At 43.4% G+C, this 14,408-nt stretch overlaps 1 protein-coding gene across 2 annotated transcripts in view; it reads left to right on the top strand.

The window, feature by feature from the left end:
* The window catches only part of TSEN15 (tRNA splicing endonuclease subunit 15), a 63,242-nt gene extending 48,872 nt beyond the window's left edge, over positions 1–14,370 (top strand). Inside the window, exons 5-6 of one of the 2 annotated variants that reach the window (XR_005836386.1) lie at positions 3,683–3,771; positions 14,051–14,108. The gene's annotated coding sequence lies outside the window, so the exon portion shown is untranslated. Of the gene's footprint in view, positions 1–3,682; positions 3,772–14,050 lie in introns of both variants that reach the window. The other variant, XR_005836385.1, reaches the window with a different exon arrangement.
* The last annotated feature ends 38 nt before the right edge of the window (positions 14,371–14,408 follow it).

Here is a 14,408-nt window from a genome sequence, read left to right as displayed (position 1 = left end):
TGACAGAATGGCTGAAAGACTCTGCCCTTGATCAGAATCAGATGATATGAATTAGAATTTCTAGTTCCATCTTTAACTCTAAAGCAAGCTGGGCCTTGTGGGAAGACTCACTATCCCCTGATGGGCTGAATCAGCTGTATTTCACATGGGCTTCAGTGTCTGAGGACATTCATACACATTCATTTATAGTTCTGAGAGTTGTTCTTTTGTTTGTTTTTTTCACATGATTTTTTATGAAGCATTAGGATCAGTTTCCTGTTAGGAACTCAAGGTTCCCTTTCTAAAGAAACTGGTATGTAAATGTGAGGAAGGGCATAGGCCATATCAAGGAATCCATTCTTTCTTTTCTGGAGAAATGGTTTAGTTCTAGTTGCCTCAGGTTGAGAAGTCCCATTCTTAGGAGTCAGCTGACTGGTGTAATACCTTGGTTCCTGTTAAAAGTGCCAGGGGACACCCATAGCTGGGATGTGACAGATTGCCCCATGCCTGGACCTCTCTCTCGGGGCTGCCAGTGTTGTCAGTGGACAGATGGGGCGCCATCTTCCTTTCCTTGGCTGTGCCTGTTTAATCATCTCTGGAGGTGGCTATCATACCACCAGCTAACACAAGTGCTTAATAAATATCTAAATTATAATACCACCAGAAAGACGTTCACCTTGATAGAAAAATCTGATAAAAGAGCACCAGAGTAGGGTGTTATACACAACTAATGAATCATCGAGCCTTACATCGGAAACCGGGGATGTACTGTATGGTGACTAACATAATATAATAAAAAATCATTAAAAAAAATAATAAAATAAAAAAAATAAAAATAAAAAAAATAAAAAAAAAAAGAGCACCAGAGTATTTATTTCAAGAATCAAAGCAGACCCACATGTATCTGGTATCTATCTATAGCAGTATGTTGAGGGACACTTTACTTGGGTCTTTATAGGAAAAGCAGAAACTTAGTTGAAAATTACTGAAACACATAGAGCTTAGTCAAGAGAAGACAGTGGTCTGACATAGACTTAAAGTTTCTCTTTTTCTGGATTTCATTGATCCTCTTCTTAGTCTACACTAGTGTCCTACTCTGGTCTCCCCTGAGTTATTGCCTTCTTGCTTCTGGACCCTTCCATCTCCAGAGTCTTCAGTCTTTGTTTATGCTCTTATCCAATCTTCCCTTTATATACAACCTTTCTCGGTTGCAAAGGAGAATTTGATTCTTTCTAATGCATGGCAGAATACTGGCGATTTGTTGATTTGCCAGCTTATTTGCTGATGCTCCTATGTTTTTCCAAACCCAGCACTAAATGTTTTTTATGTCTTGGTGCCCTGTTCCTTATATTTTTTCTTTGGCCTTCTGTGTAATGAGGAAAAGAATAATAAACACCTTTTGCTGGTGAAGGGAAGAGTAAACTGCGGCTGAATATGGATTCCCTGCCACGTGCCATAGAACAGTCTTTGTAACACCGTAGTCCAGTGGAGTCATCAGATTATCTAACTAACTACTGGCTTAAACAAGGAGGTGTCTATTTTTTCAGCATGATGAATACAGTAACAAGTTATCAGGATTCCAGATCGACTTATCTGTTATTCTTTGTCTTCACACTACAACATCCAAAGAAAGACAAGGAGAAAGCTTGAGTTCCCTCCTTTTTTTTTAAATAGGGAGGAAAACTTTTCCAAAAATACGCCCCCTAACAAATTTCCCCTTAGTATCATGGGTCAGGATAGGGTCACAGGCCTGTGTGGTCAGTGATACAGCTGGAAGGGTTACTGGCTTCCATATTGGAAGTGGACTTTGTATGAAATGGCTATTGAGTAGCCAACTGTTGTTACAGACTGAATGTTCTCTCCTTCCCCCTACCAAAATTCCTATGTTGAAACCCTACCGTTCCATGTCATCATATTAGGAGATGAGGCCTTTGGGAGGTAATTGGAATGAGATGGGGTCACGAGGATGGAACCGTTGAGAGTCATGAGAGAGCTTGCTTCCTCTCTCTGCTTTTTCCACCACGTGAGGAGAAGTCTGCAACCCAGAAGAGGACCCGACCATGCTGGCACCCCAGTCTTGGGCTCCCAGCCTCCAAAACTATAAAAAATACATTTCTGTTGTTTATAAACCATCCAGTCTATGGTATGCTGTTATAGCAATTCCAACAGACTAAGACAGCCACAGCCATCAAATACTCATCTGAAGGGCAACAGCCCAGGGTTGTTTATGAAATCATTTCACGCTTGCTGTCATGTGAGCCACACATATAGTTAGTATGGAGTCATAAAAGAAGACACATCAAAAGTTGGGAAGTCCTGAGCTTTTGGCAAGCCTTTGTTTTTTAACAAAAACTCCCTCACCTGGTTGTGGTTTAGTATCTACTGGAACCCTGAGGATATCACACGCACATGCATGCACGCACACAGGCCTACCCGACACCTTTTATATGAACTTGATCACAGCTATGCACATTATTGAGTCATTTCTAAAATCAGAACAGGACTTACCAGAAAATAATCTAAAAAGTCTGGGGATTGTAACAAAATCTTGGATGTAGCAAAGGCTGGATGTGGCTCAGCGTCTGACTATTGCTGATTAAGTTACTAAAAAGATTTCAGCAACTAGGATTTTCTAGTGATGAAATACTGTTCTTGTGTGATTGACACTAGCAAATTTAACAGAAGTAATTCTAAGGAATGGTGATTATAGATGTATCCCAACCTAGTTTTCCTTCCCTAGCCTATACTAAAAGGCATGGAGCTCTAACCACTGGGGAAAGCTAGAAGCTGGGCCTGTATACTTTTGGTAAAGACAGCCAGGTTCCCTTCTCAGGGTGATGTGTCTGCAGAGTCATTTGGAGAAGCAGATGTGAGGGAGATTAATCTTCTAACTTAAAATATTCTGACATAGCAAGAAAATCAGATTTGAATCTCAGGAAGTTTATGAGGTAGTTGAGTGGGTTAATCAATATGTCATGTGTTGAACTGGCTTGTTGAGGGGCTTCTGGGGACACCTTTTCCTCTCCTCTGAAGAACCACAGAAATAACAGACTGGTTGGGTGACTCAAGGGTCACACCCAGGGGACCTGGAAGGGAACCTCTGTGGAAATATTTCATGAATTTTCTCTTTGGTTTGATTATGCTTTTAAAGGTTTGGGAAAAATCAAGAAATGTTAGGCCTGCTTCTGGTTAGCGTATGAAGCACTCACCTCATGGTGTAATCATGTTTATTGAAGAAGCTGTGTATTTTGCATACAGCAGTTTTGACAGCAAGTAAGAAGGAGCCTGTAAGTAACACAGTGTCATCTCCCATCAGAAGAAAGAGCGCGCTGGGACACATGGTATTTAGAAAGGAAGCATTTGATCCTTGAGCTTTGGTTAGCCACAAAGGGAAGCTTGTGGGGACAGAAAAGAAAAAAAAAATCTACCCTATGAGGGAAAAAAGGGTAAAGGGGACATTTAAAGTACGTTCAAAATAAGAATGTTAAGGAAGATAACATTTTCTCTTTGATAAGAGTAAGTAGACAGTTTTGGTCTTTTTATTTAGACCATAGAAGTTCTAGAAGTCCTAGAATCAGTGCAGTCTCACTGGAGAACCGCAGACGGGCCAGGTACTTTCATAATATTCATACATTATTCACTCATTTATTCATTCATTAATCATCTGTCCCAAATCGTTTATTAGGGGCTTCTTATATTTCAGGCACTGGAGCTAGGATGATGAGTAAGAAGTCTTTCTTCTGGAGGAATTCTAGTCGGCTGGAGGGAAGCGTATATAAATAGCTGGTCCGGGTAAGCATAATAAGTGCTGTACGAGATTTAACAACAGGTAGCTGTGGGCACACAGGAAAAAGAACCCCTACTCTCCTGGGGTTGCTGGGAAGGAGTTCACAGAGAGGGACATTTGGAGTGGGCTTTGAAGGATGAATGAGAATTCATCAGGTGAAAAGAACGAGAAAGGAAACCCCACTGGGGGAAAGGCTGTGCAACAGCACTGAGGCATGACTGGGCATGGAGAGGGCAGGGAGCAGGGGTAAAACGATGGGACACAGCGCTGGCTACAGAACGTGCAGGAGAGGTGAGGAGGAAGAAACCACAGTGCACGAGGAGGCCCTCTACCCTCCCCCAGGAGACCCTCCACCCTCCAGGGTGCCTCTGAGACTCACCTCGGGGGCCAGAAGTTACAAGTGCACCTCACGGGGTCCAGGCCCTCCTGCCGCACACACACACACACACACACAGGAACTGTTGCTTCGGGGAGCCCCCTCCTGCAAGCAGAGTGGACTTTCTCTGTTGCGTCCTCCAGAGCCCAGCACTCTGGCAACACTTGAAGGCGCTTTGGTAAAGAGGACCCAACAATGGTTTTTGAGCATAGGCTTGACACACACACGGTATCTAGGCTCGAAGTTCACTGAGTCAGGACTAGGTCTGACCTGTGCACTGCTCAGTCTTCTGGGAGGACTTGGCATGGAGAGGGTCCTCCCTAAATACCTGTTGCATGAAGCGATGAACTCAACGGATGAGGCAGAGTGGAGATGGACTGGCGAGGGAGACTGTTGTCAGCCCCATTAAGAGGCGGAGTAAGAATCCAGGTGAGGGACCACAGTGGGGTTAGAGAGGAAGGGCCGGTATTCAGACCAGCACCGTCCAATAGAACTTCTGCAGTGATGCAAGTCTTCAGTTCGCCACTAGTCCACACTAGCCACTACCCACGTGTGGCTCTTGAGCACTTGAAATGTGGCTAGTGAGACTAAGGAACTGAACCTTTAATTTTAATTAATTTAAATTTAAATCGCCACATGTGAACAGCCATATGGCACAGCACAGAACTAGAGTTTTCTGTGGCAGAATCAGAAGAACTTGTAACACACTGGATATATTCATCAAGCCAATCAACAAAGATTTATTGGTCATTTTCTGGGTTCTGGAGGAGAAAATGGGGGCCAAGTTATGGTGACTGTGTCTGCCATGCTAAGGTGTTTAGAATTTGTAATAGAGCGTGGAGGAGGCTGGACAGGCTATTTCGGCAGGATCGGTCAGGGAAACTCCCTGAGTGACAGGCTGAGAGTTAGATGATGAGAAAGTTATGTGGATTAAGAAAAACAAGAACAAACAAAACCCCCAAACAAGAACTAGAACCATCACTGATGAAGGAAAGCAATACAATTCAGCACGAAACAGCACTCAGAGCAAGAAGGGACCTGTACCATCTCTAAGTCTAACTCATTCATCCTTTCTCTAGGAAGGCAACAGAAGCCCAGAGAGGTAAAGTGACTTACTTAAGGCCACACAGCTACTTAATAACATAGTTGAGAACAGACTGAATCCTGACTTTCAACCCCACTCCCTATCAGGTTGAATCTATTTTAGCATCTCGAATCTCATTTTCCTTACTAGTAAGAAGGGTTATTGTGAGAAATGAAAAATGTAACAGAGACAAGGTATTTAAAATGGTAGCTATTTTCATTACTGGATTTGTTTTAATTTTACAGGGTCCCCTCAAGTACTTATGTTATTGATCACAACCATGTCATTCTTTTAGTAATAAAATAGCATAATGCAAAAAAAAATAGTAATTTGATAATTCAAAAGGCATTAAGAGAGGCGATGAGAATTCAACTCCTGATTTGCTTTGGTTGTTCTTTGGGGTGACTCGCAGCCTTGATCCTGTGCAGTCAGCATCAGTTACCACCTGCCGTTGGCCTAGAGGTGGCTGCAGGAATTATAAGATTCTGGAATTACGGCATTCTCTGTAGGAGAAGAAATCACCAGCCTCACCACGGCTGGCCTTACAATCCCGCTTGTTAAGTGGTGGCAAGTAGCACCGTCCTCAGATACTTCTGAAGAGAGAAAAATGAGGCTTTGGTTTTCCCAACAGCCACAGCTGTCATCAAGCTCTTTGTGGAAAGCTGCTGCAGACAGGGGCTGAAGAAGTGAGGGCTCGAACAGGGTGCGCGAGTGGAAATGATGACAAGAGTGCACTGAAAGCATATGGCAGGAGGAAGGACTTTCCACCTTAGCATTAGGCCTTCGTTTGCTTACTCGTCTTTTATACCTTCCTCCCTCTCCCACCACGTCTCTGCCCTTTGAGCTTATATTTTTGTAAATATTCAGACAAGACAAACAATATGATAAATAGGGTCATGTCTTTGCCAGAGTGACAGTCGGTGTTGACATATACATGTTGGCTCTCTCTGACTTCTCCGGGTGATTCGACTTTTCTCTAAATACTACTCAAATGAGAGCAAAGTATTATTCAGTAGTCTACACCACATGGTTACTTTTGTGGAAAAAATAAAACCTAAAGATTATTACATTGCATTCACATCATTTCATTCATTCACCCGTTCATCCAACCTTCTCATTCATTCAGCCGAGTTTTATGAGACAAGCCATCTGGGCCAGGCGCTGTGTCGTGCTGGATAGATACACAATCGTGAACAGCTCAGATATTATTCTTCATGGAGCTGACAGTCTATTTAGGGAGAGGGGACACTGTAACCAATAATCATGCAAATGCATTTGTAATTACAAAGCATGCTAGGTGCTGGGAAGACATATATACAGCCACAAGTGAGGAGAATAGCAGAGGTACGTAAATACGAGCCTTGGTTGAGTTGACCGCCTTGGGACGAGGGCCCTCAAGGCAGCAGGAAGACCACGGGGAAACCCTTGAGAAAGGAGAACACTTAGCAAATTCAAAGACCAAGAGGCCAGTGTGGATGGAACACAGGAAAGAAGGAGCATGTTGCCAAATTCGGGCAGGCAGATCAAGAGTCACAGATGTCTCCCAGGATTCTCTTATTGGAGAGCTGGGAAGTTCGAGCCACTGGAGGAAGTACAGAGCAGTTAACAAGACTGGGAAAATGAACTTACTAGAGAAATGCAGTCATAGGGTTGTATGATCCGTTTAAGTTGAGATAGGATAAACTCATAAAGATTCTAATCTCTGGGGTTGTGAGTTTTTTTATAGCCATGGTCAGCACTTAAATGCAGTCCTATAAATTAATTTTGACATTGTTAGTTGTGACTTTCCACTTTGTACCATTCTATATAAACATTTCTACGTGTTTGCAGTCCATAAACTTGTTCTGTTTAATAGCTGTATGCTCTTCCATCATGGTTTCCATCAGGATGTTTCTGGCCCTTCCATACACTGGTGTAGTGTGTAGTTCTTTATATATATATTTTTTTTCCTTAAAAATAGTGCTGCTGGGAATCATTTTGTTTTCTTATGAGTTATTTTCTTGGGTTCCATTCCCCTCGTGGGTCACTTCTCTGCATGTCAGATGGCCACTCTGATGCTCCCAGTCTTCTGTTGTCTCATGCTTTTGTTTGTCTGGATATGAGCAAATTCCCCTGGTTCCAGCCACTTTGGGGAGTTGCAGGGGAGGGGCAGGGGCAGGCGGGAAGAGGGCCATCCTCATTAGAAGTACAGAGAATACAGGCTGTTGCCTTAATATGCTTTATCCTCTCGGGTGGGGCCTGTGTCGGGGGCTTGTTCTGTGCTCAGAACCTCCAGGGCCCATAGCCTGACAGGTAGCTCATTCACCTCTCTCGCTTTGCAGTGTCCCTGCAGGGCCAATGACGTTCTTGGGGTGCTGCATGTGGAACAGAAAAGTGTAAGGTGTGGCAATGAACAGAATTGTTAGCGGGAAGTGCTTGTGAGAAAAGGCATAAAACCTCTCTGACTGTAATTAACTCACAGTGATAATTCTATCATCCAAGGCAGATGGTTCGCTGAGTGTCGACCTTTTAATTTATTTCTTTTTTTTAAAAAATATTTTATTTATTTATTTGACAGAGATAGAGACAGCCAGCGAGAGAGGGAACACAAGCAGGGGGAGTGGGAGAGGAAGAAGCAGGCTCCCAGCAGAGCAGGGAGTCTGATGTGGGGCTCGATCCCATAACTCCAGGATCACGCCCTGAGCTGAAGGCAGACGCTTAACCGCTGTGCCACCCAGGCGCCCCTAATTTATTTCTTTACTTAATATTTCATTCTGAGTTTCGAGATATTGTTTAGAAATTGGTCAGGGACCAACTCACCAAATCAAGAGATACCAGGGACAGTCATCCAACAACCGTCTTTTTCTTGCCTGATCATTGCCCCCCCGCTGATTTGACCCAGTGTGTCTCTTAAGCATTTACTTTTAACGTTGGTCAAAAAGTTAACGGAACAAAACAGAGTAGCTGGACTCATTGGATTTGGGATAAAAGTTTAAGTTCAGTTCTCTGGGGGAAAAAAATCCAATTCCCTGAGTCAAACATAGTATCACATAATAACAAGTTAGTCTAAAGTTTTTGAAAACTGAAGAATAAGTCCCAAAAGGTTTCTCTATTTTATCAGAGAAAAAAAAAGAAGAACGAAAGAAAAATGGAATATAATAACCATTTTGTCCTATTACTCAAAAAAGGTATGTAGTAGACAAGACAAAATCATTGCCATTTTGATCAGAACCACCATGGCTGACTGTCAGGGATATCTACAGTTTTAATAAAACATAAAACATATGGCATAAAACAACTATAGAGTGTTCACTGTGTGCCAAGCACAGCGTTTTACATTTCAGCCTTATCTCACCCCCATGAAGCAGATTTTCTCAAGGTCACACAGCTAGTGAGTGATGGACTCAGGATTCCGAGTGTGATCCCAGGACTAGTGCTCTTTACCTCCTCTCTACCTTGAGGCTACGACGGTGGGAGGCGGTGTGGGTTAGCAGGACAAGCCCATGCTGGGGCCGGAGCATGGAGATCACCAGTCCTGTTAGCTTCCAATCTGTTAGGTGAGTTTAGGCAAATCACACAAACTCCTTGAGATTCCACTTGCTATGAAGTGGGAAGGACTCCTGTTTTTTTCTAACTCCCACTGTAAGGGCATGCTAGGTAATGGCTGTGAAAGTTCTTTGATAACCAATCATAAAATCCTATAGAAACAGGACTTACTATTTTGTATGGTGATTGCGATGATGATGTGGCAAGATTCTCATCTTTAAAATATGAGGCACGCAATAGCTGCTGTGGGGTTAGGTTGCCCAGTGGGGTCAAATTTGAATGTCACATCCAGTGAGCTTGTGGTTCAAAATTAATCATCTCGTATACTGACATGCCAGAGAATCAGAGGATATACACCCAGGCGGCAGCCGGAGTCATGTATGTTGTGTATATGACCTGACTGATGTGGTGACAGATGTATTCAAAGCATCACCAGGCTCCCTAAACAGACCTCCTTCTAGGAAACCTGATGGTCGTGAGAGGCTCCCTCCAGCGGCTGCAGGCTGGGAATTGATCATAACAGGTCATGAGGTAGATTTCTAGAACAAGACTGAGGGGTGGAGCAGGAATCAGATATTCTTTAGAGTGATTTTGTTGACCTTATCCTGACCCAGGCTCCACCATGCTTCGAGAAATCAGCACACCTCAGGTCTTGGGTTTTCTAGATGATGAAAAATACATTCCATAGCTGACCCAGGCAGCAGGACATCGAGGCCAAGGCAGACATGTCATCTGTATTTCATGTAAACCCAGCAGACTAGTGGATCTCAAACTCCAGGGAGACTAAAATCTCTTAGGGAATTTGTTCAAAGGCAGATTTCTAGGCTCCATTCCTAGAGACCACTATTTCATCGGTGTTGGGTGGTGCCCAGGACTCTGCATTCAAACAAACACTTAAGTGACTTTGATGCAGATATGTACAATTTCTATCTTTAGGAGGAAAATGCAGTAGAAGAGAAGAGAGCTACTGTGATCAAAATTTAAAAGCTAACATGTATGGAGTGCGTGGGTGGCTCGGTTGAGCAGCCAACTCTTGATTTCAGCTCAGGTCATGATCTCAGGGTCATGGGATCGAGCCCCGAGTCAGGCTCCACTCTGAGCATGGAGCCTGATTAAGATTCTCTCTATCTCCCCCTCCCTCCGCCCTTCCCCCCGCTTAAGTGCAGGCGTGCTCTCTCTCTCTCTCTCTGAAATAAATAAATAAGGTCTTTTTAAAAAGCTAATGTTTATTGACCATTTACTATGAACCAGGCAGTCTCCTATACATAAATTACCATAAGACATAAAGTGTTGTGTATAAAGTAACTCACTGAACACTTACCACGATCCCATGAGCTGTACAATATTTCCTCTACTTTACAAATAGGGTAACAGAGGCACAGATTGCTTAAGAAGACCTGTGATATCACATCCTGGTTTCATGGTAAAATCTAAAAATGTTAAGGTCTCAGAAGAACTTTGCAGGAAAGGGACAGATTGCTCAAATCCCACCCAGAGGGAGAGCCATTACTCTACTGCTTGATTCTAACATTAAAAATTCATGCCAGCCTGATAACTTAGGCTAGGGATCTTGGGTGAAATTGCTTGCCATAGAATCTGTTTCACAGGATGCAAACATTGAGACCGGGGACCATGAAGCCCCATTAGTCCAGCTTTGTTCATAGGGCCCAGCCTCCAGTGAAGAAGTTGCCCTTCTCCCAACCAACTTTTTCTTTGGCAGGGTCCTATTGAAATGCTGCAGGCCTCATACTTGCCTAACAGGTTTATAGAAATAGGAGTTTTTAAGCCTCTACTAATTAAAAGTGTAATGGTAACGATCTATGGTCAGTTAGCTCATTTAATTAGCGTCGACTTAGAATAAGGGTGAACTCACTGAATTTACTCTATTATAATAGAATTCATTAGAATTTCTTTTATTTCCTTGGCTAAGAAGAACAAAGAAGAGGGAGACTTGGGGGACCCCCTTAACTGGCCTAGTGACTAGGACAAATCAGCCAGTCCAAAGAGGAGTTTGTATTTGAATGGTTGGTTAGAAATGCTCTTTTCTGATTTCATTATTCTTATACTATGATTTTAATAACATTGAAGTTGGCTGGAGATTGTTTAAAAATGTAAAGCTTCAGAGTTCCAGACCTACATTTCTGTCTGACTGCTAAGTTCCATTTGACTGTTCTGCCAGCATCCCATCCCCAAAATATGTCCCAAAGCAAATCCATCATGTTCCCCACCAAGTCTGTCTTCTCTGGATGACACTGTTTCTGTTCACGATCACATCATTCTCCCAGGCTAGGCTCAGAACCACAGCCATCTTTGAATGTACCCTCCCTCATTGGCTGTGAGAGAAGTTCACAAGTTCTCCCAGCTCTGCTTTTATTCTCCCAATACTACCACCATTATCAGTACCAGAGTTCAGATCCCATTCTGGAATCTTCCTGATTAATGTCTTCTTCCTTTGTTCATCCGTGGCTTTTTCTTACAGTGGCTCTGGGAGGTTGAAACCGTATTATTCTTTAGCTCAGAATCTTTCATGATTTTTATTGCCTGCTGAAAGATTCTGCACTCAATTCCAATGTGTGTGTGTGTGTGTGTGTGTGTGTGTGTGTGTGTGTGTGTGTAGGGGGCGGGGAAGTTCTTACCCACACCACCAAGGATTCCCTAAAACCAACTGGGTGTCCTACAATTCAACTCATTTCTAACACTGTCTACTCAGAGACAGCATTAGACTCCACAGGTTGAGGACTCAGTCCCTCAAGACGGCTCTCCACGTCACACGCCAATTGCAAGTCCAAATTGTCACCTGTACTCTGACAGACTGGCTACAAATATGAGGTTCTCGTGACTTCCAACTTGCATTTGACTAATTTGCTAGAGCAGCTTACAGAACTCAGAAGACCAGTTTACTCACTAGATTACCAGTTTATTACAAAGGATATTAAAGGATACCAGTCAACAGCCAGATGAAGAGATATAAAGTACAAGGTCCTGAACAAAGGAATCTCAGTCCTTGTGGAGTTTGGGGCCAGACGTTGGCACCTGGAAGTGTTCTGATTCATCAACCCATAGATTCTCTGAACCCCATCCTTTCAATTTTTTATGGGGACTTCATTACATAGTCATGACTGATTAAATCATTGGCAATCGGCAATGAGCTCAATCTCTGGTCCTCTCCCCTCCCTGGGGGAGGTAGGGATGGGACTGAAAGTTCCAACCTTCTAATCTTGTGGTTGGCTCCTCTGGCTACCCAACCCTATCCTTTGGATATGTAGGACTTTCTAAAAGTTACCTCATTAAAGTAATAAAAATACCTTTATCGTGTTCATCACTGAGGAAATGTCAAGGGTTTTAGGAGCCTTGCGTCAGAAACATGGAGGAAGACCAAATATGTATTCCCTATTATAAAGTACAATATCACACCTATTAAATAAAGTTCAAATGTATAAAATTCAAAGTCAGATGTACGAGACCTTCCATAACCATATTCCATATTATTTGTCTAGCCTTGCTACCTAATAATCCTTTGAAAAGGCTCTGCTATTCACAGGGCTGACTCATCTATTGGGCACAGGAGGCACAATGCCTAGGGCCCACAAAGCTTTTTGGGGTCCATAAAATGTTTTCATTTCTTTCGAATCAGAACAACAAAAAGTATTTTCCAGCTTGGATTATATTCATAGTTATATCAACACAGTTATAAAACATAATTTGACATATATTCTGTGGAGGAAGGAGCCAATGAAAGCTAAAGTGCCTAGGGATCATGAAAGCCATAAAGCTGCCCTGGCTCTTTCATTCAACCAATGAATATTAATTAAGCTCCTACTGTTTTCCAGGCACCAAGCAATGGTCTCTGTCATCAGAAACTTTAGATGCAACTGCTAGAGACAGACAAGTAAACATATCAACATAATGACTCTAAACTATGATACGTGCTATAATTTAAAAGAAGGGACACTGAGAGAGAGAGAGAACAGTGGCAGGAAGGAGTCCACTTGCAGATGTGGTGGTCAGAGAGGGTCTCTTCTGAGGAAGTGATGTAGAACTTGGGAGTTGAAGGGTGAGAAGGAGCCAGTCCTCCAGAGAGAAGTGGGAAGAGCATTCCTGCAGAATCTCTGGGTGAGACGTGGAAATCCGCGTTGTTGCTGTTTTCTGAGTGCTTCAAATGAAGGAGCCTCTGGTCTTGATGATGTCCTGTCCTTGTCAAATGACAAGACAAAAACAACTTAGGAACGAGTTTGATGTCCTTTATTCATGGGGAAACAGTCCGTGGACTGGGTCAGTGCAGTGCCTCACAAGCAGTGGAATACGCTTCCCAAGAGATGTTGGGCGAGAGCGGGTGTTAGAGAGCATCGGAAGAGGCAACTCAGAAACAGGCCATGATTGACTAGGAGTTTGGGGATTCCCTGATAAGGGTACCAGGTCTTCTTTTCTAGGGGAAGGTAAGCTAGCTAACGCTGAGTCAGAGGATGGGGCTTGGTGTATGTTAGGTTTCCTTGACAGGTGTTTCCCGTAAGTGCGGGCTGACTTAGGTTTAGCCTGGTGATGTGGGCAGGGCTGCTCGCGTGGCCTCCGTTTGGTGGGTCCCCATATACAAATCAACTTTATCATCCTCAAGCACAATTTAGGCCCTTCTGCTTCCAGGGTTTGTTCGTACTCCTCCCTCCTCTTAAAATTCCTTCTCCTCTGCCTTCCTTTCTCTGTTTTTCTTTTATTCTTTTTTTTTAAGATTATATTTCTTTATTTGACAGAGAGAGAGTGTGTGTGCACACACAAACAGGGGGAGCAGCAGGCAGAGGCAGAGGGAGAAGCAGGGTCCCCGCTGAGCAGGGAGCCTGATGTGGGGCTCCATCCCAGGACCCTGGAATCATGACCTGAGCTGAAGGCAAACACTTAACCGACTGAGCCACCCAGGCGCACCCCCCCCTTCTCTATTTTTCAAAGCTTTATTCATCCTGCAAGTCCCAGTTCAAATGCCACCACCAAGCCACTGTCTCCATGAGACGTCCTCTCACTAGACCAGTGGAAGAGATCTTGCACTCTCTGGAAGCCCCAACTCACTCGGGTGTATATGGTCAGCCGCCTGTCCCTTTCATCTCCCTCTCATGTCCGCTACCTGCCAGGAAATTCCTTGAAGGTAAAGAGTTTTGTATCTTAGCATTTTTGAAGTACCTCCATGGGGACCTTCACAAATTAGTTAGTAACTTACTACCATTTTCGGGCTACATGGAAAATGAATGCTGAGTCCAAGGCAGACTGTCTTAACATTGTATTCCTGCCGTCTTTCCTCTATATCCTTTTGCAGACTGGGACAGCTACGACTGTAATGAGACCTTGCATATTTAACGCGAGGCAGAGAGAGGAGGAGGAATGATGAATGGGCTCAGGAAGACGTGTGGCTTCTGCAGTGACACTAATAAATGGAATGTGGACTCCACCTCCAACATTTGGGACTGGAAACTAGCTACAAACAAGCAAGCAGAAAAATGAACATGGTGGGGGGCAGCGTATGCAATAAATGTAAAGATGAAAAGCTACATGCTGCTGCCGGGACAGAAACAGGGTTTGTAGGGTTTTCCAGTAGGTTTGTTCTGTTTTTCTTTTTCTTGCCTTAAAAAAAAAATTAATGGGAAACCAGTCTCCGAAGATTTTTACACAGTCTG

This window comes from Ursus maritimus, unplaced genomic scaffold, assembly GCF_017311325.1.
Source record: "Ursus maritimus isolate PB19 unplaced genomic scaffold, ASM1731132v1 scaffold_2, whole genome shotgun sequence".
Classification (NCBI taxonomy): Eukaryota; Metazoa; Chordata; class Mammalia; order Carnivora; family Ursidae; genus Ursus; species Ursus maritimus.
The sequence above is the reverse complement of the archived record's forward strand: the minus strand, read 5'-3'. Positions and strand labels throughout refer to the sequence as shown.